Below are 27,257 nucleotides of genomic sequence, written 5' to 3'. Positions count from 1 at the left end.
TAGCCACAATAAGGCCTCATTCACACCTAAAAACAAAAATGCAAATGCAAGCGTTTTGCATTTTAGTGCGCTTTGTTTTTCCCCTTCCTGGTGCTCAGCTGCGTGCTGCATTTTTGGAAAAAGCGCTTTTCTAAGCGCTTTGCCAGAGCGGTTTTGAGATTCACTCCCTAACGCAAGTCAGGAAGTGAACTCTTTGACCCGTAAAAGAATAAATACAATGTATTTCTTCAAAAAAAAAAAAAAAAAACCCAAACGCAATCGCCACATAAAGCGGTTTTGTGCGCGTTGAGCTCTCTTTCTATACCTTCCATTATACGAAAATCGCCCCAAAAATGGTCCAGGCACCGCTTTGCTGAGAACATAGTGCACAAACCGCGCTGATGAGAACCTTCTCATAGAGAGTCATTGCACAAGTGTTTTGTGGGCAATTTTAAAAATCGTCTGTGCTTGAAAAAAGGCCGAAAACGCATCTAATGTGAACGAACCCTAAAAGCCTCCGACAGGTTATGTATGGGTGTACACGCACCTGTGTTATTATAACAGTAATGCACTATGTCCAGCTCTGTTTGATTTTACAGGTGGCACATTAGCAGAAGAGGAGCGCTGTCTCAGTAATTAAAATAGGTTATGTAGAGATGTGAGGAGTCAGTCATGAAGGGGACAGCAGTGAAATGACAGCTCTGCAGTAAGCTGAAATCAGGGCCACATTACTGGGCAGCTGTGCTGAGATGACCTAGTCATGGCTGACCTCTGACAGGCCTGGATAGCTGGAACGGCTGTTATTGGTGGCAGAGGGGTCATGGCTGACAACAGCTGGGTGGACACAAGGAAGCTTTGTCCCCTGCTGGTATGTACAGGGTCCCCAGTGCCTCCTGACACAGTCATGTCACTAGATTATAGTCATTCAGTGCGAATGGCTCCTGAAACTAATAGGTACTCTTTATACACCTGACCTTCTCCATCAAGATCCTGCAAACATGTTCCAGGTGAGTAACAACAACCAATCCAATTTCTTTAAGTGGATCTGAACTCTTGCACAGGACAGAAGGAAACAGAGAAATGCACCCTGTATGTATTTAGAGAGTTTAGCCTGTCCAATTCCCCCTCATCTGTGACTAATCACAACTGTAATTTGATCTCTCCCCTGTATCACATGACTGCCACAGCAGAGATGGCAGATGAGCTGATTTGAAAGCACAGGATGTTAAACAATATGTCTGTTTCCATGAATCAGGAAGTAAAAACAGTGCAGATTTATTTTAGGATTTGTATCAGCTGTAACAAAAAAAAAAGGTTTTTTGTTCAAAAGTTATTATGCTGTTGCGTATCTTTTAGAGCAGAGAGAGTATTCTGAGTTCAGGTCCGCTTTAAAGGAAACATCAGGCGATTAAATAACAAACAAAAAAAAGCAGATCTACTTACCTGTGTGTACGTGTGTCCCTCCCAGCCGGTCTCGCGGGGTCCACTGTGTGGCAGCCACTGTCTCGGCAAGGTCAGCGGCTTCTACGCCTAGTGCGGCTGCGTGGCCACGCCACTCGTAGTCACATTCCCGCTGCCAGGAGCGCAGGCACAGCAGCCGCTGACCTCGCCCCAGGTAAGTAGATCTGCTATTTTTTAAAATCGCCTGATGTTTCCTTTAGGCTGCTTACACACAGGGACGTTACAGGCGCACTTTAGTGCGCCTGTAACGCTCCCCCAACGCACAGCAATGTAACACAAGTGGGCTGTTCACACAGCCCACGTTGCGTTACATGTAACGCTGCACGTTCTCCAGAAAGTGCAGCATGCTACGGCGTTAGAGCGGCTATAGCCGCGTTAGACTGTTTGCACATGCGCAGTGGGGGGCGGAGAGGAGGCGGGGAGAGCCAGCTACAGTAGCCGTGCACATGGCTACTTAATATTCACTGCACTGGCGGCAGCTGATTGGCCGGCGGGACCACGTGATGCGGAGTGTCTCACTCCGCATCACGTGGTCCCGCCGGCCAATCAGCGCCACTCTGGGAGACCTTATAGGGATAGAGCCGCCTAACGCGGCTCACTCTACCGTCGCCTCTTGCAGCACCATACGTTGTGTTAGGTGCACGTTATGCGACCTTAATGTGGCACCTAACGCAACGTCTTGGTGTGCAAGTAGCCTTAAGGTAACTAGTTATACCTGGTTAGTGTTATTTCCAGGGCTGTGGAGTCGGAGTTGGAGTCGGAGCAATTTTGGGAACTAGGAGTCGGAGTTGGAGTTGGAATCGGAGTCGTTGATTTCATAAACTGAGGAGTCGGATGATTTTTGTAAAAAATCCACAGCCCTGTTAAGTATTAGACTAAGAAGTCGAAGTCGAGGAGTCAGATTCAGAGCCGTTTTGGGTACCCGGAGTTGGAGTCGGAGTCATGGTTTCATTAACTGAGGAGTCGAAGTCAGAAGATTTCTGTACCGACTCCACAGCTCTGGTTATTTCATAACGCTCCGTCACAACATCGCATCCCAACGCGATGCAATGATACTTCTATGGTATGTTTGTATTGGGTTCGATGCGTCCAGTTGGAATAACGCAAGTGATGCTGTGTGTTTACTGGACAACATGCGAATTTCCAGTGCCAGTGAAGCATACTTGCAGGGTACTGTATGCCTCACTGTATAGTCACGTCGCACATCTAACCTACTAGGCAACTTTTCAGCACCGTTTCGTTTCAATCACAACGCAACGTGCACAGTGTAAAAAAAAAGGACCCTTAGAATACATTTTGCTCCAGGGAAAAAGAAAAGGGTTTGGCATAAGAGAGCAGACTGGCTACACATAATCCTGTTATGCAATTGTCCAAGTCCTGTATAGAAGTGAATAGCTAATTTGTCCTGCCTTCAGAAATCTTCGTCACAGAAGCAGATTCTTAAAAGACAACGGAAATGAGAGGTATATGGAGGCTGACAGTTTTATTTCCTTTAAAGCAATGCCAGTTGCCTGGCTGTCCTGCTGATCCTCTCCCTATAATACTGGGAATACACAATGAGATTTTTCAGTAGATTTACCATCCGATCCATTTTCTGATCATTTTTCCAATCAATTTTCATTCACTTCTATAAGAAATCGATCAGAAAAAAGATTGAAAATCAGATCGAACCATTAATCTGCCAAAAAAATCTCATGGTGTATTCTCAGCATAATACTTTTAGCCATAGCCCCTGAACAAGCATGCAGCAGATCAGGTGTTTCTGACATGATTGTCAGATCTGACAAGATTAGCTGCATGCTTGTTTCTGGTGTGATTCAGACACTACAGCAGCCAAATAGATACAAATAGATTAGCAGGGCTGCCAGTCAACTGGTATTGTTTAAAAGGTGAAAAAAAAAATATGGCAGCCTCCATATCCCTTTAAAGGACAACTGAAGTGAGAGGTATATGGTGGCTGCCATATTTGTTTCCTTTTAAACAATACCAGTTGCCTGGCAGCCCTGTTAATCTATTTGGCTGCAGTAGTGTTTGAATAGCACCAGAAACAAGCATGCAGCTAGTCTTGTCAAATCTGACCAGGGCTGTGGAGTCGGTACAAAAATCTTCCGACTCCAACTCCTCAGTTTCTGAAACCACGACTCCGACTCCAACTCCGAATCCGGGTGCCCAAAATTCCCCCGACTCCGACTCCACAGCCCTGAATCTGACTATAAGTCAGAAACACCTGATCTGCTGCATGCTTATTTAGGGGCTAGGGCTAAAAGTATTAGAGGCAAAGGACCACTAGGATAGCCAAGCAATTGGTATTGCTTAAAAGGAAATCAATATGGCAGCCTCCATATCACTCTCATTACCGTTGTCCTTTAAATACTTAGCTGTTTGGTCTAGTGCACACCAGAGCGGTTTGGCTGCGGTTTGCGATCCGCTTGCGGGTGCGGATCCGCTTGGGTCATGTATTTCAATGGGCTGGTGCACACCAGAGCGGGAGGCGTTTTGCAGAAACGCATACTCCCGGGCTACTGCAGATTTTGGATTGCGGATGCGTTTCTGCCTCAATGTTAAGTATAGGAAAACCGCAAACCGCTCTGAAAAACGGCACTTCAGAGCGGTTTGCCGGCGTTTTTTGTTACAGTAGCTGTTCAGTAACAGCTTTACTGTAACAATACATGAAATCTACTACACCAAAAACGCTTAACAAAACCGCAAAATGCTAGCTGAAATGCTACAGAAAAATAAGAAAAAGCGTTTCAAAATCTGCTAGCAGTTTGCGGATCTGCTAGCGGTTTTTGGTGTGCACCAGGCCTTTCAGCTGACAGACTGAGGCTCCCTAAAATCCTGAGAATTCTCTGTTTTGTGTGCAGTGATAACCTCACCAGAAACAAACAAACAAACAATTACTATGGAAATACACTGCGAGCAGCATCTGTCTCTGCAAGATACAGAGAACATAACTTTTATTTGAAGTCTGCATTAATTAGACAATGTTTAATTTAAAGCACAAAACTAAAGTCAGTCCTATCAAGAGTCCCTCATCTATTGTGGAGCCCTGTCACTCATTCAGTTAAGTTACGCTGGCAATGGGGCACTTTAAGGGGGTCAGTAACGACCAGCGCGTGATTTTATCTAACAAAACAGCAAAAAAAATGCTAAATATGACGAGCAATGCATTCTTCAGATTCTCCTGGGGAATCTCTTCTATGTAAAATCATTTTAGCAAAGAATTCAGAGTTCTGCGTTTCCGCGACTCGCATAAATCTGAGGCGACCGGACATTCCTGATTCTACACGCAGAAAATATCGACAAGCAGAAAACACGAACTCTGCAGAACGAAAGTGCAAGAAAGCAAAAGTTATTTTGTGGGATAATCTTCAGTTCAGATCTCTGCGCGGGTAAATCCCATGTACAGGGTTTCCCCAAAAATAGGACAGCGTCTTAAGCCCAATCTAGACGAAACGATTCTTTATACGATTCAATTTACGATCCGATTAAATCCAACATGTTCGATCGGGATTCAATTCGATTTGCCACTGTAAAACAATGGCAAATCGAATTGAATTGAATCCTGATCGGACATGTCGGATTTAATCAGATCGTAAATAGAATCGTAATCGAATCGTATAAAGAATCGTATCGTCTAGATTGGGCTTATAGTAAATTTTTTTCCAAAAGATGTGCTAGAGCTTATTTTCAGGGGATCTTATATTCCACACGACACTCGCCGTCACATTGGCCAGTCAGAGGGGCAGCATTGGCACACGACCAGACGGGAGAGCTGGCACCAGACTGGCCAATCACAGCCGCCCACTGCTCCTTTTGCTGGTGCCGATGGTCTCGTGGGTGGTACCATGGCACCATCATTGGGCCAATCGCTGCACTCTATCAGTAGCAGTGACATGAGTGGCTCAAGGATGGTGCTGTGGCCCATTGGCACCAGTTAGCAAAAGCAGCAGCGGGCAGCTGTGATTGGGCGGTCTGGTAACAGCACCCCCCCCCCGCCTGATTGGTCACGTGTCAAAGCTTTTTGCACCGACTCCAGGGGTTGGACAGGTGTGCAGCCACAGAGGCGTTTGATTTTCTGCGCCAGACGGACTCCCCCTTGAAAAAAATGTGTTCCCTCCGGGCCAGTGATGAATGTTGCAGGCTCATCTATTGCTCGGGATGTCCCACGTTTTTCTGACCATCTGCCAGTGTATGGGCACCCTAAGACCATTGCCCTGAAAGCTGTGTGTGGCCAGGGATGTATATTTTCTATAGGTAAACGTATTCCCTGCATAGATACGTGAAGCTGCTGATGGGAGAGTATGACGGAGGTGAAACAGCAGTTTTGTTTCTCCACTAATCATGCATGTGATATCCATACAGCTGATCCCCCCCCCCCCCTCTCCTCCTTACTGCATAACACATGTATAACTTTACCATACAAGGGGTTACAGAGCTCGCAAGAGGAGGGGGGGCATACCACCTACACGGCCAGCTCTATAGAGACCACCGAACTCTGCACTACCAACACCTCTCTCATATAACTCCTACACTATCATAATATGTATGGGCAGATCGACCAAGAGACAGATCTCTCTCTGATCGAATCTCATCGGAGAGAGAGCTGTTCCCGATCTTGTGCCACTGCATCTGCCGCCGCTAATGTAAGGCCTGAAACCCACTTGGATCGATTTTCTGAGCACTTTGTGATTTGAAAACTCTTGCTAATGTAATGCTATGGATGTGATCCCACTGGAGCGATGTGATTTTATAAAAATCCCCCATAGCATTGCATTAGCAAGAGCTTTTTCAAATCACTAGCGCTTAGAAATCACTCCTAGTGGGTTTCTGGCCTAAAATGTGCCTCCCAGTGCAGTATACTTTACTTGTTGGTGTCCGCCAATAGCACAAACACACGCCCAACGTGGCTGCTGGCTTAACATGGCCGCGTGTGTAAATTCTCACCTCTACCGCTGTTGTCAAGGCGCCCACCACTGTAACCCCGACTGCTGTACCACGTGGCGCATGTGTAACATCACACACGCCTGGCGCCACACGGTACAGGCATCCACAGTAACAACACAGAGGGTGAAGGTGGAGGACAACAGGAGTCGTGCGGAGAATTTACAAAGCACGGGCTGTGATTTTACCCTTAGACGGACAGCGGCTGGGAGTCCATTGCATATGTCAGTAACCCTTCGCACGCTCGCATGCAAATGTTCAAACAAATGCATTCACAGATTCACTCATCCAGGCACAACTGTTATCCTTACAGCTAAATTAAAAGCCGGGGTCTTATGCTGGGAATACACGGTTCGTTTTTGCCTTCGTTTAAACCTTCGATTCGTTCGGTAAACGAATCGAGTGTTGAAAACGTATGTGAAAATAGTCATAATCTCATTATAGTTTCGATTAATAGACCCCAAAAACGAACGACTAGTGATCGAACATGTTTGATATTATCTCTCTTTATCCATCTAATCGAGCCATTGGTAGGCTTGATGGCTGTTCAGATCGATTATATATTCGTTTATGCTAGTCCGTCCCTGTAAAAAGGGATTTTCGTTTCGTTTCTTTGCAGCCTTCGATCATTGGAAAAACGAAACCATCAGAATCGAAAAAAAAACCGAAACCGTGGGTGGTGATATTAACCGTATGACCGATTATTTCGGGATCGAAAAGGACAAAAGGCACAATCGAAACGAAGGTTTAAACGAAGGCAAAAACGAACCGTGTATTCCCAGCATTAGTTCACAGAAGAATGCATTATTTTGCTTAGTCACCTATACTGCGCAGAAGTACCCAGGTAAACGTAGGTGTCCTAAATCTGCCCTGTAACATGCATAGTGCAGACATGCAAACACATTCATTGCATCAAACCTATCTAGGGATTAGGAGCACACATCCTGACGTCCTCTCATGGCGTGCAAAGGGTTACTGATTTTTCCTATGTTTCTGGCCACTCCCCCTTTAGCACCTCCCTTTCCTTAAAGGGAAGGTTCAGGGACAGTTGGTAAAAAATAAAAATCCAAATCCACTTACCTGGGGCTTCCTCCAGCCCGTGGCAGGCAGGAGGTGCCCTCGGCGCCGCTCCGCAGGCTCCCGGTGGTCTCCGGTGGCCGACCTGACCTGGCCAGGCCGGCGGCCAGGTCGGGCCTCTTCTGCGCTTCATTGTGCGGTCCACGCCGGCGCGCTGACGTCATCGGACGTCCTCCGGGCTGTACTGCGCAGGCTCAGTACAGTACAGTGTTCTCCCCAGAATTTTTTTTCCAGCCGGGTGGCATGAAATAGTATCCGGGTGGCATGAAAAAGTAGCCGGGTGGGGCGAGTTGAAAATGCAGGGCAACTGTGCTTACAGCATAGGAGGAGGTGAGGAGGTGAGCCGATGACAGCCGGGTGGTCACCAAATCTAGCCGGGTGGAGCGCCCGGCTTAAAGAGCCTGGGGAGAACACTGCAGTAGTAGGACCGCACAATGGAGCGCAGAAGAGGCCCGGCCTGGCCAGGTCGGGTCGGCCACCGGAGACCACCGGGAGCCTGCGGAGCAGCGCCGAGGGCACCTCCTGCCTGTCACGGGCTGGAGGAAGCCCCAGGTAAGTGGATTCGGATTTTTATTTTTTACCAACTGTCCCTGAACCTTCCCTTTAAATTACTTATTTAACCACTTCACCACTGAGGGGTTTTACCCCCTGACCACCAGAGCAATTTTCACCTTTCAGCGCTCCTTCCATTCATTCGTCTATAACTTTATTATTACTTAAGAGATTGTATAAACGATTCATCCAACACCAATCCACTCCCAACCATACAAACATACGTAGAAAAGTCTATATGACTCAGAGTGACTTGGGTTGAAATTTAGCAAGGAAAAAAAGCAGAACCTATCTGCACCCAGGTCAAAACTCAATGAGTCAAAAATATAAAAATAATTTCATTTATTGATATGCATTAAAACATGTATATAAAAAAAACATACAAATGAGGGTCTGAGTATCTGGACAGCTGAGGGAAAAACAATTGATGTTATAACATTCTAGCAATATAACTTCTTTACACATGCTGACAGCATGTGAATCACCATTAGTTCAACAAACATGATTCATGGAGGCTATGGAAAAAAAGGGAGAGTCCTTAATGGTCATGCCAGAGTGCAGAATGATATGCAGCTAGCTTGTAGTTCCTGTCCATAAGCAGGCAACTGCAAATACTTAGAGGTGTAGAGATGCAGAAAATGATGCTCGGCTGAATTATAGTTCCTGTCTTCAAGCAGGCAACCATAAATATGCGGGATGCATATAAGAAGAACACTGATGCAGCTTGATGTGGTACTGTCCTGCAAAATTCCTATTTACAGGCTGAACAAAATGAGCAGATAGAGCAAAATAATCAGCGTTTTAAGTTCCTGTCCAAAAGCAGGCAACCACTGTATGATGGAAAGTTCAAGCCTGATGATGTCAAAAAGAGGATATATTTGTGTGCACAAGCCTGAGTATAGTTGACAACGTCAGTGGCAAGCTGACCTCTTTATTCCTGTCCAAAAGCAGGCAATAGTGTAGTAGTGATGGTAGGTTACTCTAACAAGGAAATAACATGGCAGTATCCGCATAGTGTACCACAGTATATACCATGGAGGATTCTCCTTGCATCATGAAGACATAGTAGCATCCATAGGATCAGTGCAATCAGCAGGGCTCAATATGAGTGAGAAATATATGCAGTCCCAATGTGAGGCAAAGCAAGGCCTCAATATGCATTAGATGATATGCTTACGTTTCCTCTCCTCAGTATGAATGTCCTCCGAAAATATGTGCAAAAGGGTGCAAGATGGTGAATGACTCTAGAAGGTAGTAGAACATCCTCTCAGCTGCCCAGACCTTGTTTGTTGAACTAATGGTGATTCACATGCTGCCAGCATGTGTAAAGAAGTTATATTGCTAGAATGTTATAACATCAATTGTTTTTCCCTCAGCTGTCCAGATACTCAGACCCTCATTTGTATGTTTTTTTTATATACATGTTTTAATGCATATCAATAAATGAAATTATTTTTATATTTTTGACTCATTGAGTTTTGACCTGGGTGCAGATAGGTTCTGCTTTTTCTTTATTATTACTTATCCCAATGAAATGAACTATATCTTGTTTTTTTCGCCACCAATTAGGCTTTCTTTAGGTAGGACATTATGCCAAGAATTATTTTATTCTAAATGTGTTTTAATGGGGAAATAGGAAATTTCGGCCATTATAGTTTTTAAATAAAGCATGTTACTGTAATTAAAACCCATGAAATGTATTAACCCATTTGTCCCGGTTATAAAACCATTTAAATTATGTCCCTATCACAATGTTTGGCGACAATATTTTATTTGGAAATAAAGGTGCATTTTTTTCAGTTTTGCATCCATCCCTAATTACAAGCCCGCAGTTTATAAAGTAACAGTGTTATACCCTCTTGACATAAATATTTAAAAAGTTCAGTCCCTAAGCTAACTATTTATGTTTTTTTTTTTATTTACAAAAAAAGAAATAAAAAAAAAAAAAAAAAAAAATTGGGGAGTGTGGGAGGTATTGAGTTAATTTATTGTGTAAATGTAATGTTTGAATATGTAAAATGCTTTTAGGGTGTAGTTTACTATTTGGCCACAAGATGGCCACAGAGTGTTTGTTTACATGCGACCTGTAAGCGTCCGGAAGGACGCTTACAGGAAGCAGTAGGAGGCTGGGAGACTCACAATGATCTCGCTGTTTCTGAAAGAAGCAGCAGATCATTGCAGGGGCTAGATCAACGAACGGGAATGGATTTTCCCGTTCATTGATCTCCGGGCGAGCGGGCGGCGGCGTGCACGAGCGGCGGGTGCACGCGCACGAGCGGCGGGAGCGCGGACAGCGGCGGTAGCGCGGAAGGTGCGGATTTCTCCGTCCCTGGTTTTTTAGGGGGGAAAAAAGGGGCGGAGAAATTCGTACCGCTGGGGGTAAAGTGGTTAAATGTCCTAACTAGAGGCGATGTGCCTGGATTTATGTTTTTTTTTTTCATCGCATATGTCAGGGGTCCCAATATCGGATGCAGTTACTGCCTCGATTAAGCACTTTCAGACGAGTTTTCCAGCATGCGCAATCAATGCATTTGACTGATTTTAGCCCAATATTGATCATTGAGCAGACTTGTTATCGGATAGTCGACTGGCCTGTAAAATCGCTGGATGCATGGGCACCTTTGGTGGATGTTGGTTCAATCCGGATTGCATTTGATGTGCATGAAGCCAGCCAGAAGCATCAGCCGGTCACTGAGCGTCGATGACATAAGCTGGCAGTGAGATCTCGTGACAGAGCGCACAAGCACACCACTGTTCACAGATCACAGTATAAACAAAACTATTCTTATCCTCGGCCAATCAGTCACATCCGAGGGAGAGACACAGGTTTCCTCCATTCCACTTACAGGATTTCCATCTGCATCTCGCTAAGAACTTCCAAAACTCACAGCGAGCAGCCATTCCACTGCCTCGCAACCACGGCAACAGGAATATACACTGCCCAGAAACTTCCCCCTCAAAGAACACCTGAACTTAGAAGTTTCTCTCTGCTCTAAAAGATACGCAACAGCATAATCTTTCAAGAAAAACATTGCTTTGTTACAGCTGATACAAACCCTGCAATCAGGTGTGTAACAATAGACCCTGCAAGAGATGCAGCTGCAGGGTGGCCAGAAGCCACAGGGGGCCCAGTCCTGAGAGATTGACAACTAAGGGCAAGAAGAAGAAAAAAAAAAAAAAAAAAACACTGTCTGCTCTCTGCAAAATTGTTCTAATGACTGCATCTGCTCAGCCACTGATAAGGAGTCATACAAAGTTTTGACGACAAAGATTTGTAGACAGTCCCTATTCAGTGTTCAGCAGGCTCTTGTGTACAGCGCCCGGCCCCCAACCTCTCTACCCTTCCCCAAGTGCTGTGTACTGTAGTGATGCTTGAGGAGTCTGGGCACAAAGAGAAAAATCTTTCTATTCTCTGCACAACTGTTCTTATGACTGCATCTGCTCAGCCACTGATAAATCATACAAAGTTCTGTAGACAGTCCCTATTCAGTGTGCAGCAGAGGTTCTTCTGTACAGCGCCCAGCCTCATCTGGGAGGGGGCCCCAACCAAAGTTTTGCAGGGGACCCAGTGATTTCTAGTTATACCACTGCCTGCAATAACTCTACACTGGGTCTACTTCCTGCTTTCATGGAAGCAGACATTAACATCCTGTGTTTACAAATTAGCTCTTTGCTGTGGCAGAGGAGATTCCTGAGCAGATACAGCTAAGATGCACTTCAAAGACAAAAACAAAAGACCGAGAGCCCAAATGGTGCAGTATTTCAAACCAGGAGAAATACAATAAATTAAATTGATACATATGCAGACAGCGCTCCTCTTCTCATATCATAACCTGCAGGATGAAAACCTGTACATAGTGCATTACTGTTATATTTTCACACTGACACCCCAGTGATTTAAAGTGCTCCACACGTGCTCCACACTTGGTGTAATAATTGCCACGACCCCTTCAGAATGCAGGCTCACCAGATATGGTCCACCTCACTTTTCAGGTGGGTCTCTCGCATGAATCAATAAGCCAACGAACCAACAGCCTCAAATCTTCAAAAGAGTTTAATCCAGATTCCTCTTAAAATCACAATAAAACAACAAGGCCAAACATAGCGTAAAACCGTAAAACATTAGTAGCCAATGCCCTGCGCTAAAATGCACTCACGTCATATAGGTGGATAATGCGCATATCAGGCCCAGATAAGCCTTGCGGTGTCACCTCCAATGCATTGGAGGTGACACCGCAAGGCTTATCTGGGCCTGATATGCGCATTATCCACCTATATGACGTGAGTGCATTTTAGCGCAGGGCATTGGCTACTAATGTTTTACGGTTTTACGCTATGTTTGGCCTTGTTGTTTTATTGTGATTTTAAGAGGAATCTGGATTAAACTCTTTTGAAGATTTGAGGCTGTTGGTTCGCTGGCTTATTGATTCATGCGAGAGACCCACCTGAAAAGTGAGGTGGACCATATCTGGTGAGCCTGCATTCTGAAGGGGTCGTGGCAATTATTACACCAAGTGTGGAGCACGTGTGGAGCACTTTAAATCACTGGGGTGTCAGTGTGAAAATATAACAGTAATGCACTATGTACAGGTTTTCATCCTGCAGGTTATGATATGAGAAGAGGAGCGCTGTCTGCATATGTATCAATAGACTGTCTGTGGATTGATGATAGCGAAGACTCTGAACTTGCTGTGGACATAACTACTAATTAATCTTGGGAAAGTTTTAGTGGGTGGGCGCATTCTGTACCATTATAATAATAAATTAAATTAGATTTATACTCACAAACATGGGTTGCCCCTAGGCAACCACTCCATATGCGGGTGGGGAGAATTAGAACCTGACCCCACTCAGGTGTAAGATGTCGCTCTCTGTAGAAGAAATTAGGAAAAATCCTTGCCACCAGCGGTGGACTGCATTCTGATTGGGATACGGACCAGAGGCGCCAAAAAGAGTAAAAACAATACTAGGTTTAAAAACGTGGGGGGGAGCAGTACTCACCACCCTCTCAACAGACCAAAAGCCAATAGAACCAACAATCTTTGGTCAAAAATCAACAATTTATTACTACTCCCAGGTGCTACGCGTTTCACGGGATTATCCCGCTTCCTCAGGCAATCAAACAGGAGTACAAGCTACAAAGAATACAAAACAATAACATACATAAATATATAAAACCCCAAATGCTTGTATTACTTCAAACAATTCAACATAATAGTTGAGGACACACAGGGTAAAATGCGAATTACAGTGCAAGCTTATAGTTTAAATATACAATCATTGGAAATTATTTGGGCCTTGGTGCAAATGAGTGTTCTCAAAAAAACCTTAAAACAGATGTAAAAACTATGTGTCAAATAAGCAACTGTTTCCAGTGTCTAAATAACCTAAGTTATTCGGAATGGCACTCTACGCTTGTTCTACAGTGGTATTGGCTAGCCTTAAGCAGTGGTATAGTGTGTTATTTTATGCAGGTGGCCAAGTAAATCAAGGAGGAGGCTAGGGCTTAAAATGAAGTAATTGCCAAGAAAATATTATCATCCTAGAAAATGCTAAATACATCCGTATTAAGTGTGGACAAAATGGAAGAACTTACCAGTTGGGGGTCTGGAACGCACTATAGCGCCTCAATGGGAAAGCGAGGCGCACTGGGCACTATAAATAGCCCAAATGAGCGGAGAACGCCGTCTCCGCATTGTCCTAGCCGACTTCCGCTGCGCTAGGCGGAAGTGATGTATAGCGCGCATGCGCCGGAAGATGTCGGCGCCATTTTGGATTCAGTATACTATGGGCAGAATGTATTATGTTAATAAGCGTCCACCTATACGCTTTTTATGCGTCCAAAACGACGCGTACATGCGTCCAATGCTAGCGCTGTATGCGCCATAATGCCAAAGAAATGTCAACGCGTTTTTTCAGCGTTGGAATAGAATGTCATTTCTTATTAAATGTAGCCTAGCAATTCGGTGAAAGTGTGTAACCAGGGGGGTAGGGGCAATACATGGAAGCCGATTGGGTTTATGTGGATCTAGAGAACTTCAATTCGCTGGAATATAGTGTACAGATCTCATTTTCCTTATTTGACACCAGAAAATTAATAAATTAGTACAGCTTAATACAATATTAGCTGATATAGCAAATTGAGCACAGAATATATTAGTGATAAAAATAAACAGAAATGAAAAATTACATAAAGATTAAAGAATAATGAATATTGGAAAAATAATAAATAATAAAGACAAAAAAACACAAAAAACAAACCAACAAAAAAAACAAAATTGCAGAGGATCACACTATAGTCACAGAGATTATATAGCCAACTAAATGCATATATTCATATAAAAAGTAATATAAAAATTAATATAAAAACACCTTCAGTAAGACTGATACCGTAATAAAAATATACAGTAGTAAAAGCTATTATTATCTCAATAGATCAAATATAGATAAAAGAGAGGATAATAGGTAAAGGACCTGTTTAAAATTAAATAAAAGAGAGGACAAGCATGATAAAACTATATTGGTCGTGTGCAACTCATGGCACACATAAAATCACTGTCGTTTGGGTATAAATCCCGTTTCTATCTTTTTGTCTAAAATGCTTTTTCCAAGACCTCGTTTAGACCGTTAGGGACCAGACTTTTTAGGATAGTAATCCAGTAAATCTCCTTCTGGCGCAAGGCTTCAAATGTGTTCGGGATGTGTGGGGAAATTGCCTCTATAAAGGTGATACGGAATAATGAGGGATTGCGATCGTGGTGTGTGCCAAAGTGCCTAGAGACGCTGTGAAGTGCCAGATTATTGATAATGTTTCTCTTGTGTTGGCCGACCCTGCTACGGGCCTCCTGGGTAGTGCGGCCCACATATTGGAGGCCGCACGGACAGGAGATGAGGTAGATGATGAACCGGGACTCACAATTGATGTGTTGTTTTATGGGGTAGATATTTGGTGTGACAGCTGAATGAAAAGTATTGGTAGCATCCACAAACTGGCAGGCTGTGCAGCGGGGCTTGTTGCATGGATAGGATCCGGGTGTGATATTGCGTTTGGACTGTATATTCCTAAGCCTACTTGGTGCTAATAGATTCCGTAAGTTGGGGGCCCTCCTGTATGTAAGTGGTGGTCTTTCTGGGATTGCTAGCTTTAGGTAGGGGTCTTGGAGTAGGAGGTCCCACCTATTTTGCAGAATTGCTCTAATGGTTTTTTGCTGGGCGCTGTATCTGGTGATAAAGCGTGGAAACGGCGAATCTTGGGTTGTGGTTACTGTAGGTTTGGTAGGGGCCATTTGAGTGGCTTTGTATTTAGCATCTCTTAATAGCTTATTCGGATATTTGCGTTCCCTGAATTTATTCGTCAGAATTACAGACTGTGATTGAAAATCCTCCTGATCAGTACAATTACGGAAATGCGTTTATACTGGCAATAGGGGGTATTAGTGGTCCAAGGTTTGTGATGGTGGCTGTTAAAATGGATGTAGTTGTTCGCATCAACCTTTTTGAAAAAGGTTTTGGTTTTAATTTTATCCCCATCCGTATGTAAGGATAGATCAAGAAAATCTATGGTGGAGCAATGGTGTTGGGCAGTGAACTGTAGGCCAGCTGTGTTATTGTTTAAGTAATGAATGAAATGTGAGATCCTATTAGGGTCACCATGCCAAATGAAGATTAAGTCGTCAATGTATCTTTTATAAAATATGATATTGTTGTGAAAGGGATGTAGAGGATAAAGTTTTAAGAGTTCCAAGAGGCCCATAGCCAGATTCGCAAACGAAGGCGCGAATGAACTGCCCATGGCCGTCCCGGTTAACTGATGGTAATACTTATTCTGGAAACTAAAGGTATTATGTGTTAAAATAAATTCCGCACATTGTGGAATGAAATTTCTCTGGGCTATGGGCATAAGAGGATTGGTACTAAGGAAATGATCAATGGCCGTTAGTCCAAAACTATGGGGAATGTTAGTGTATAATGACGTTACATCACATGTGAGCCAGTGGTAGTCATCTTGCCACACAATATCCTTTATTAGCTGTATAAGATGCTGCGAGTCTTTAAGGTAAGATGGGAGTGACCGTACGTGAGGTTGGAGATGGTGATCGACAAAGACAGACAGATTGCTTGTGGCGGACTCAATACCCGATATGATTGGTCGGCCCGGTGGTTTACTGAGTGTTTTGTGTATCTTTGGTAGGTAATAAAAGAACGGGGTTCTGGGGTATTGATTAGTGAGAAAAGTTCTCTCATTCTTTGTAAGAATGCCCTTAAAGAAGTTCTCATTTATAAATGCTTTTAATGTATTATTGTATTCATCTGTCGGGTCATGATCGAGAATGGCATAATGCAGGGGATTGTCCAACAACCGAGAGGCCTCCTCCAAATAATCCGCCCGATTAAGAAGGACGATACCCCCACCTTTGTCTGCAGGTCTAATAACAACATTGTGCGTTGATTTCAGTTTGTGCAGAGCAGTTTGTTCTGCCCGTGTGAGATTGGAGGAGGGGGAATCCTGTAGGTTAATCTTAACATAACATAATACATTCTGCCCATAGTATACTGAATCCAAAATGGCGCCGACATCTTCCGGCGCATGCGCGCTATACATCACTTCCGCCTAGCGCAGCGGAAGTCGGCTAGGACAATGCGGAGACGGCGTTCTCCGCTCATTTGGGCTATTTATAGTGCCCAGTGCGCCTCGCTTTCCCATTGAGGCGCTATAGTGCGTTCCAGACCCCCAACTGGTAAGTTCTTCCATTTTGTCCACACTTAATACGGATGTATTTAGCATTTTCTAGGATGATAATATTTTCTTGGCAATTACTTCATTTTAAGCCCTAGCCTCCTCCTTGATTTACTTGGCCACCTGCATAAAATAACACACTATACCACTGCTTAAGGCTAGCCAATACCACTGTAGAACAAGCGTAGAGTGCCATTCCGAATAACTTAGGTTATTTAGACACTGGAAACAGTTGCTTATATGACACATAGTTTTTACATCTGTTTTAAGGTTTTTTTGAGAACACTCATTTGCACCAAGGCCCAAATAATTTCCAATGATTGTATATTTAAACTATAAGCTTGCACTGTAATTCGCATTTTACCCTGTGTGTCCTCAACTATTATGTTGAATTGTTTGAAGTAATACAAGCATTTGGGGTTTTATATATTTATGTATGTTATTGTTTTGTATTCTTTGTAGCTTGTACTCCTGTTTGATTGCCTGAGGAAGCGGGATAATCCCGTGAAACGCGTAGCACCTGGGAGTAGTAATAAATTGTTGATTTTTGACCAAAGATTGTTGGTTCTATTGGCTTTTGGTCTGTTGAGAGGATGGTGAGTACTGCTCCCCTCACGTTTTTAAACCTAGTATTGTTTTTACTCTTTTTGGCGCCTCTGGTCCGTATCCCAATCAGATACAGCTAAGAGATCAAATTACAGTGGTGATTAGTCACAGATGAGGGGGATTAGACAGGGTAAACTCTCTAAATACATACAGAGTGCATTTCTCTCCGTTTTCCTTCTGTCCTGTGCAAGAGTTCAGCTCCACTTTAAAACACATCTGAAGTGAGAGGGATATAGAAGCTGACATATTTATTTACTTTTATATGATGCCTGGCTGTCCTCCTGATCCTCTAACGGCTGGTGCACACCAAAAGTGCTTCCAAGCGCTTTTAAAAACGTTAGCGCTTTAAAAATTGATTGGCTAACATATTACAATGGGATGGAGCACACCAGAGAAATGGGAATTTTTTCCCAAATGCAAACGTGGGTCCTGCAGCATTTCTGCTGATTTCTGAGGCGATTCAGCCACAATGTTACGTATAGGAAAGTGGAAAATCGCTCTGAAAAGCGCTAGATCAGAGCAATTTTCCAAGCGTTTTTGTTACAAAACAAGTACATTAGCAATAGTACTGTGTTAAAGGAAAAAAAAAAAAAGCTACACAAAAACACTCCAAAAATCGCTAGGCACGTGTCTAGAATTGTCTTGAAAAAAAAGTCACTTCAAAAAGTGCTGAGCGTTTGCGATTACGCTAGCGCTTTTTGGTATGCACTGGTCCTAATACTTTCAGCCGCAGCCCCTGAACAAGCATGCAGATCAGGTGACTGGCTTAGCTGCATGCTTGTTTCAGCTGTGTGATTCAGAGACTACTGCAGGCAACTGGCATTGTGTAAAAGGAAATACATATGACATCCTCCATATCCCTCTCACTTCCAGATCAGTACAGTGTTCTCCCCAGGCTCTTTTAGCCGGGTGTTCCACCCGGCCAATTTTGGTAAGCACCCGACTGTCATCGGCTCACCTCCTGCTATGCTATAAGCAAAGTTGCTCACAGAAGCACCGGTCCTGCATTCTTATCTCGCCCCACTCGGCTACTTTTTCATGCCACCCAGCTGGGAAAAATTTCTGGGGAGAACACTGCAGGTGTCTTAAGCTTGGTGTACACATCCGATTTCAATGGGACAATTTAAACCACCTCCATGAGAGCTTGCCAACACAAAATTGGGCATAGTCATCAGCCAATCAAAATTGGATGTGTGTACCAGGCTTTACTGCATTAGTAATTGTTTGCAGAGAGCAGCCTTACAAAAGGATGTACACATAGGAGTCGGTGTCCCAAACCTTTACATTTGATAATGTTATGGGTACAGGTCCATTGTATGGATATATATTATGTGATAGCGATCTCCAGTGGCTGGAGGACTCCGCCTCTGACACAGGAGACCAGGGCTTGAATCTCGGCTCTGCCTGTTCAGTAAGCCAGCACCTATTTTAGTAAGGAGACCTTGGGCAAGACTACCGAACACTGCTACTGCCTATAGAGCACACCCTAGTGGCTGCAGTACCGGCACTTAGAGTCCGCCAGGAGAAAAGCGTATTGTAAATGTTCTGTGTCTTGTCCGGTGAGGCACTGAGCTATACAGAATGAGAGACGCCACTGTGAGCTGCAGCGGGCTCTCCAGCTCCTCCATTTTGCACAGATTATCATTAGTTTGCGTGTTTGTGCGCAGTGGTAAACATTCAGCGAGAAGGCAGAGGAGGAGGAGCAGGTAAGAGGAGGGGGAGGAGCAAGAAGTGTAGGAGGAGGGGCAGGAAGGAGGAGCAAAAAGGGTAGGGGGGGGGGGGGGAGCAGGTTGGAGAAGGGGCAGTCAGAGTAGGAGGGAAGGAGGGGCAGGCGGAGTAGGGGGGGGGGTATGTAGAGGAGGAGGGGCAGGCAGAGTAAGAGCGGCAGATATAGGGGGAGGGGGATGCAGTCAGCAGACTCCGAGCACTGCACTGCCTCAAATCATACAAAACTAGCATAGATCGATTCTCAGGGTCCATCTCCAGTATATCCAATCTGCAGCATTTCCCCGCAGGCGAGCCCTGTTCAGAAACCAGCATGTCCGAATCGCTTGCCATTGCAATTGTGGACGGCATGCAGCAGTTTACTGCAGCTCGCATTCAAATCCCAATAGCTGTGCATGGCGGGGCTATGGCCATCCAGCTGTGGCTTTGCGGCAGCAAGCGTCCGATTTGTTTTCAAAACTTTTTTTTTTTTTTTATTAGCGGTAAACATGTTAAACAAACCAGGTTAATGGCGGAGTATACAATCGCATTCTGAAAATTATTTTGAAGTGTTTAGTCAACAAGTGACCCTGTACAGGGTTTTACTGATGCTTAAAAGAAAAACAAAAGGCCAGTACAAAATTCCAAACAACTGAAAGTAAAACTACACAGAACAATAACTAACAATACCAGTAGGAATCATCTTCGAAGCAGAAAAGGAAAAAGTGAGTAACAATGAGGCAATACGTAACACAGTGCATCTTACTGCAAGCAGCCGATTTGGAAACGGACACGGCACCCGAGTGGAAACCAGCCCTAATGCCTGATACACACAATGCAACTTCCTGGAAGATCGATTGGTGAAGTCGATCATTTCCAACATGTCCTATCTGCTCCCGTTCAATAACCAGATCATTGCTTCACAAAAATCGATCCCATTATCGATTGGGAAATGATCTGATGTGTCAAAAAATTATCAATTCGATCTGTCAATCTGCTAGGAAGTTGCATTGTGTGTACTAGATATTAGTGTGCTTAAAGAGACTCTGTAACAAAATTTTCAGCCTTATTTCTTCTATCCTATAAGTTCCTATACCTGTTCTAATGTGGTCTGTCTTCCTACAGCCTTTCCTAGTGGCACAGTGGCTGTATTATCTCTGTTATATAATCTAATCTTCTTTCCTTTGTCAGCTTTGTGGGCTCAGGCAGGAATGTGCTGCACTGTTGTGATAGGAAGAAGTTATACACCTTCTCCACGCCCCCTCCAGGCTCTGTATTCTCTCAGCCTTTCACATGCTGGTTAGCAGCCATGTTTTTTGTTTGTAAACACGGCCTAAAACTGGCAATTACAAGCCAGGATTGCAGCAGGGAGTGGCAGAAACAGCACAGAGGGGCCCAGGAGAACATAGTGAATAGAATGGTATGCTTTTATTGTAAGAATTTTAGAGTACAGATTCTCTTTAAATGTGATCAGAATCAAGTGGTAAAATTGATCACTACCTCACTACCCCCTGATCAATTTCCAATCGCAGGAGTGCGATATTGACTGCTGGCCACACTAGGCTGCTATGGAAACTTTAGCCTAATGCCCCCACTATCTGCTGTGCCTGTGATAGGTCCTTTGAGCTTACATAAATCTGGACAAGCACAGTCGGTGTGGAGAGTAGAGAGTACACTCCTAGACTGGTGTAGTCTGAACTCTGGGATTTTGGAGCCTAGAGCCTGGTACACATGTATGAGGCCTATTACCTTGTACCGCGCCACCGAATAGGTTGGCGCTTTGTAAATTAATAACTACCCAGCGGGGACGGGGGACCCAATTCCTCAGGTGACATTCCAGGGCCGACACAGGCAGGCTAGTAAAGGCTCATATCCACCAGAAGATGTTCGCGTTAAATCGTTAACGAAGAATGACCATTTGTAGGATATAGCATAAAATCATTTCATGAAAGTTTGTTAAAGGGATACTGTAAGGGGGGGGGGGGTTTGGTGGAAAATGAGCTGAACTTACCCGGGGCTTCTAATGGTCCCCCGCAGACATCCTGTGTTGGCGCAGCCACTCCCCAATGCTCCGGCCCCGCCTCCGATTCACTTCTGGAATTTCAGACTTTAAAGTCAGAAAACCACTGCGCCTCCACGCCCGTGCCCTCGCTCCCGCTGATGTCACTAAGAGCGCACAGCGCAGGCCCAGTATGGTCTGTGTCTGCACAGTACACTCCTGGTGACATCAGCGGGAGCGAGGGCACGGGCGTGGAGGCGCAGTGGTTTTCTGACTTTAAAGTCTGAAATTCCAGAAGTGAACCGGAGGCGGGGCCGGAGCATTGGGGAGTGGCTGCGCCAACACAGGATGTCTGCGGGGGACCATTAGAAGCCCCGGGTAAGTTCAGCTCATTTTCCCCCGACCCCCCTACAGTATCCCTTTAAACGATTCCCATCGGCCGACTACACACGATAATCACTCGCTTTGAATGACCGTCACGACGGATCCAACCGTGGACGGTCGTTCTGATCTCCATTGACCCCTGCGCTAATTACTGCAATCGTTCAATGCCGCGTTCACGCTTGTCATTTGCTCCCACGGTACGCGTGGAAGATGGATCTGGGAACGATCTTTCGGCAACACGTATCACCCGATCCATCTTCCGTGGTCTTTGTGGTGGGAATTCAACTGAATGGAGAAGAATATGGGAGGCTGACATATTTTATTTCCTGTTGAACAATACCAGTTGCCTGGCAGCCCTGCTGACCTATTTGGTTGCAGTACTGTCTCAATAACACCAGGAACAAGCATTCAGACAATCTTGTCAGATCTGACAATAATGTCAGAAACAACTGATCTGCTTCATGCTTGTTTAGGGTCTATGGATAAAAAAAAAAAGTATCAGAGGCAGAGGATGAGCAGGTTGGCCAGGCAACTGGTATTGCTTAAAAGGAAATACATTTGGTAGCCTCCATACTTTTTATTTCAGTTGTCCTTTAACGCCTTCTGTTGCCATGGGGGTAGGGGTGGGGAGGACACTTTGGAGTGACCTCATGTGGTGGGCGGGGTTAGCGCACAGGATAATGCTGCTTAGCCATTGTTGTGTCTGATTACGCTGCCTGTGGATTTGCGCTGCCGCGCATGCGCAGTAGGAGACAGTGCGGCCACATTTCCTATAGAATGATGCTGCTGGAGGTAGAATACGAAATATCTCCGCTCCCACACCTCTTACACTCCCCAAATTTTCAGGGTAGAGAAGGGACCCCCCGAACGACCTCTATGCCAAATTGCAGCCCCCGAGCCCCGCTGGTTCCCGAGAAAGGTTTCTGTAATCTATCTCCTGAACCAGCGGGTCTCGGGGGCTGGGATTTGGCATAGAGGTCGTTCGGGGGGTCCCCTCCCTACCCTGAAAATTTGGGGAGTGTAAGAGGTGTGGGAGCGGAGATATTTCGTATTTTATCTCCAGCAGCATCATTACCTTCACACTGAGCATGCGTGCTACTCAGTGTGGAAGGGCAGCACAATCAGACATCACACCGGCGCTCAGCCAAATTGATCCTCTGGGCCAATCACTGACCAAAGTGTCAGCAGGCTGCTGTACATACAGTAGATACACAGCAGAGGCAGTCTTTACTGAGCACCATGGTGGAGTTTCATCTGGTGTGTGTACAAGGCTTAAAAAATATAACTCAGAGATTCCTGACAATCCTAGATGCGAAGGGGGATCAGTGAATAATGGCGCACAGCGCCTGTGCATAAAAATGGCGCCGCATTAAAAAGATACGCTTATCGCTATTTATCGTTAGTAATGCATAATAATGGCGCACAGGGAAAAAAGAAGAAAAACGGCATACACTAACGTTATTTATCAATAGTGGCACACACTAACGTTATTTATCAATAGCCCCCTACATAAGCCAAACTGCAGACGTTATTTAACTGCAAAACGGTGAATGGATTTTAGGCACCACCAGGGGGTCTTAGGGTTAGGGAAAGGTACAGGGAGGGTTCTGTGTGAGAGTAGGGTTAGGTATAGTTACAGTACAATATACACCACCAGGGGGGTGGTTAGAGTTAGGCACCACCAGGAGGGTGGTTAGGGTTAGGCACCACCAGGAGGGGTTTAGGGGTTAGGGATAGGTACAGAGAGGGTTCTGTGTGTTAATGCTAAATAACAATAAGGCTTTAACGTTAAATAGCGATAAGTGGCAAACGGATTAGCGGCAACACTGTGCGCCATTATTCACAGGCGCCATTTTCAGGGAGGAGAGCAGAGATGAAAACAGCTGAGAGAAAAAAAAAAAAAAAAAAAGTTTTGTTGACCCTTCCAGACTGAAGCTATGATCCTGGTGACTAAAAAGAGGTAGTTGGGCTTTCCTTCTCCCTGGGATTCACTGTCTGTTTCAGGGGGAGGGGAGCCGGGCTGAATACTGTACACACAATATAAGAACCTGCCCATGTTTGGCTGTGCTGCAGATAAGTGGGACTCACTGGGGGGTACATGGTAAACATTCTCTCCACAGATTACACAGGATAAGCACACAGAGCTAAACTTTCCAGGCTGCTGGACAAAGTCAGCTAAACACAACCCCCCCACACCTTTTATTAATCTCCTCAATCTAGACACAACACCCAATCTGTCCTTCAAGATAACAGACAGGCCAGGCCCTTGCCAAGAGGAGGCCATACCATACATCAGGAGACTTGGAGGCTGATCGACCATCCGATTCCATTACTGTCATAGCCGGATGAAAGTCGGTGCTGCCAAGAGCATGCCTGATCGCGTGTCAGGGCCGCAGAGGCGGCGTCAAAAGGCTGATTCCCGAGAGATTTCATGCTGAAATCTATCGGGCATCGGCCTGCGGTCTATGGGCAGCCGGCAGCTCTCTCTCCAATCAGATTGGATCAGAGAGAGATCTCTTGGTCGATATGCCCATACATCGTCTGATGTATCTGTAATCTTGACAAACATTCGTTCCAGCCGACATTGCGTAACTAGCACGTTCTTTACACGAAAAAGCAGCAAAAGACGGACGTGCAGCAATGCTCGTTTTTAGAAAGACTGCCATGGTAGATTACATCGGAAAACAACCGTTAAATGATACCCGTGTCTTCAGATCATTAAAAAAAAACAATGTTTCCGCTACAGTCTGCTGTCACACTGTAACGGTATGCTCGCGTCTACGCATCAGGAGGTGTGTCTGATTCCGTCAGAATAACGCACAGCATGCTGTGTGTTACATTTTCCAGACAACGTGTGCAATTACAGTCACCACAAAGCCTACGACTAAGTACCATATGCAGCGCGTAACGCAGAATGCAACTTTTCAAAATAGTGTGAAGGTAACACAACCGTAACTATTCACATCATACGCAATGGACCGCAAACCAATCGCATTAAATTCACAATCGTTTAACAAGTAAAGACCGTTGATCTGATGGCCGTTACCGGCACATAAATCCACCGATTGCAGGTTGTCATTATCTGAAATGTGCTGAATCAGACAACTTAATAGAGCAACCGACCCCCAGACGCATCGCGGGTGAAAACAGAAGTTGGGAAACTGGACGAAAGCGTGACTTCAGTGGAGAGTTTGTAGCGGTTTATCGGTCAGCGTAGGATCGAATCTTCAAATAGGGTTGTACAGTCATCTATCCATCTGACAAACGGTTTAATCCTGGGCACACATGATGCAATTTTCCATCCCATCGACAGATCATGACAGAAAGTTGCATCGTGTGCACGTCTCAACTGCTCAGGATCGATTTTCCATCAATAACATCAGAAAATCTATTTCGTTATTGAATGGGAGCAGATGGGACATGACAGAAATAATCGCCCAATTATCGACAATCAAAAAGGAAATAGCATTGTGTGCAACCAGCATAAGTTCCTAAATGTGGGCAGCGCAGTTCGAATGCCAGCCAGGGCACTATCTGCACAGAGTTTGTATGTTCTCCATGTCTGTGTGGGTTTCCTCCAGATATCCCAGTTTCCTCCCACATCCCAAAACCAAACAGTTAAGTTCATTGGCTTCCCTCTAAATTGGCCCTAGACTGCAATACAAACACTACACGATACATACATAGACACATGACTATGGTAGGGATTAGATTGTGAGCTCTGAGGGACAGTTAAGTGACAAGACAATATACTCTGTACAGCGCTGCATAATATGTCGGCGCTATATAAATACTAAATTATAAATAAATGTACAGGATCCTGGATGGGGCAAATTTATAAAGATGTGACAATCTAATAAACGATTATTTCAACTTCCGAAGATTTTATAACAGCAGATTTCTAAGTGTGCGATTTTGTACCCAAGCGATTGGCGTTTTGTTTTCCATATCATAAACTACCGATCTGCAGTTGCGTTCACTACATACGGAGGAAAGGAGGCGCAAGTCTACTTTAGGGGACACAGCAGGAAATCTCATAAAGAAATTTCGCTAACGTAATTGGGTGGACGGCACCCACTCGAACTGCTACAGAGCCATCACCTTTCACCGACGCGATAAGAATTCAGTCTTTTTTTTTTTTTTTTAATATAATCGAATTAGTTGATGGTTCAAAAAAAAAAAAAATTGTACAGTTAATGGGTACCTTTAAAAAGTGGTGATAAACAACCGACTGATAAGCAGGGCGTTTGGAACACGTTTCTGCTGCTGCGTAAAACGCTTCCTGGCGCTCTATAAAGTATCGATTAACCTCACTGCCACTTAATGCATTATTATTACGTGTCTATTTATAAATATGACAATCGTTAAATAATCAGAATGAAGGCAATGTGGCAATCGCTGAACAGCAGAAGCAGCATAAAAAGAACGATCTATTCAATCGATGACCACTTTCATCAAACTGCTGATCTGATAAGCATCGCTTTCTCACCAGACCTATATGCCTGCAATTTCTCCTCAGATCGACAAGTCAAAATCGATAACTTCCGACAGGTTACATTTGAGTTCTGATCATATTTCTGATCGTTTTTCCGATCACGTCTATACAAAATCATTCAGAAAAACAATTGGAAATCAGATTGGACCTGCTTACTGAATTGTACATGATCGATTTGACATGACGGAAAAATTGCATGGTGTGTACCATGCAATAGGGAAGAGTTTTCTGGTGATCAGATCTGTAAATAAGCACCACAACTTATCGTTAGACCCACATACACTTTCCATGGGAAGCACAACGGGCAGAAAACAAACCCAAACTTTTCCAATGGCAGCAGACTCACCCCCCAATGTGGAGACCAGGATCCCAGCGCTGCAAATCCCAGATCGTGCTGCAATCGCCCAATCAAGCAGCTCCCAGCAGACGAGGGGAGTCCAGGAGGGAGGCTGCCAGTTCAGGATTGTCCAAAGGAAGTTACCCAGAGCTGCTAGAAGGTGCCAGGAATGGGAAGAGTTAATGAGAAGGGTACCAGCCTGTGTCAAGCTCACATCCTGCCCATCAGTGCAGCCAGGGCATGGGAGGTGTCTCAGGAGGGGGCATCAGGGGGTCCCAGCCTGCCAGGACGGGTCTCACACACAGGCAGAGGGGAGATCTCATCCACAGAGCAGCTCAGGGCTGACTGCCTGTCTCTCCTTCCAGCTGGAACACTAACAAGAGGGAGGGGAGGGGCTACAGGGGCATGGCCACACCCCAGCGCTGAGACCAGCCCCCTCAATCCTCTGTGCAGCTCAACTGAGAAACAATGTAACGACTCGGAGTTCAGATCGGAAGAGAATTGTTACAAATCGGAATAAAGCATCTCTATAGCCAGCAATCATTTCCACCAATGTCAATTACTTTATACCAATGTCAATGTTTATTCCTAAATATTTATGAAAGGAGATGACGGTGTAAATAAAGGGGCTTCCTGTGTTTCTCTGACGATCCGCAGACCGCAGGGCGCGAAGGGCTCATTCACAACGCAGGTGATTGGCTGCGTTTTGCCATTGCTTTCCGATCACTTGCGAATCACGACATGCCAGGATACTAAGGGTGGCCACTAACGATCCAATCTTTTTCATCCAATCTTACCAAATCTATGTAGTAGAAGAGTAAACTGTGTGAATATATTGAATGGATACCATAGGCAGTCCCTTACATTACATAAAAATGGTAAGATTGGATGAAAAAGATTGGATCCATTAGTGGCCACACACGATACAATAAAATGATCCGATTTTACAGCAATAAAAACGATTGTATCTGAATCGACTGAA

General features: G+C 44.7%; 1 protein-coding gene across 1 annotated transcript in view; it reads right to left on the bottom strand.

Moving 5' to 3' along the window:
• The window catches only part of TSPAN18 (tetraspanin 18), a 203,859-nt gene extending 177,238 nt beyond the window's left edge, over positions 1-26,621 (bottom strand). Inside the window, exon 1 of the mRNA XM_068260876.1 lies at positions 26,285-26,621. The gene's annotated coding sequence lies outside the window, so the exon portion shown is untranslated. The remainder of the gene's footprint in view (positions 1-26,284) is intronic.
• Positions 26,622-27,257: the final 636 nt, after the last annotated feature.

Source organism: Hyperolius riggenbachi, chromosome 11 (assembly GCF_040937935.1).
Source record: "Hyperolius riggenbachi isolate aHypRig1 chromosome 11, aHypRig1.pri, whole genome shotgun sequence".
Taxonomy (NCBI): domain Eukaryota; kingdom Metazoa; phylum Chordata; class Amphibia; order Anura; family Hyperoliidae; genus Hyperolius; species Hyperolius riggenbachi.
The sequence above is the reverse complement of the archived record's forward strand: the minus strand, read 5'-3'. Positions and strand labels throughout refer to the sequence as shown.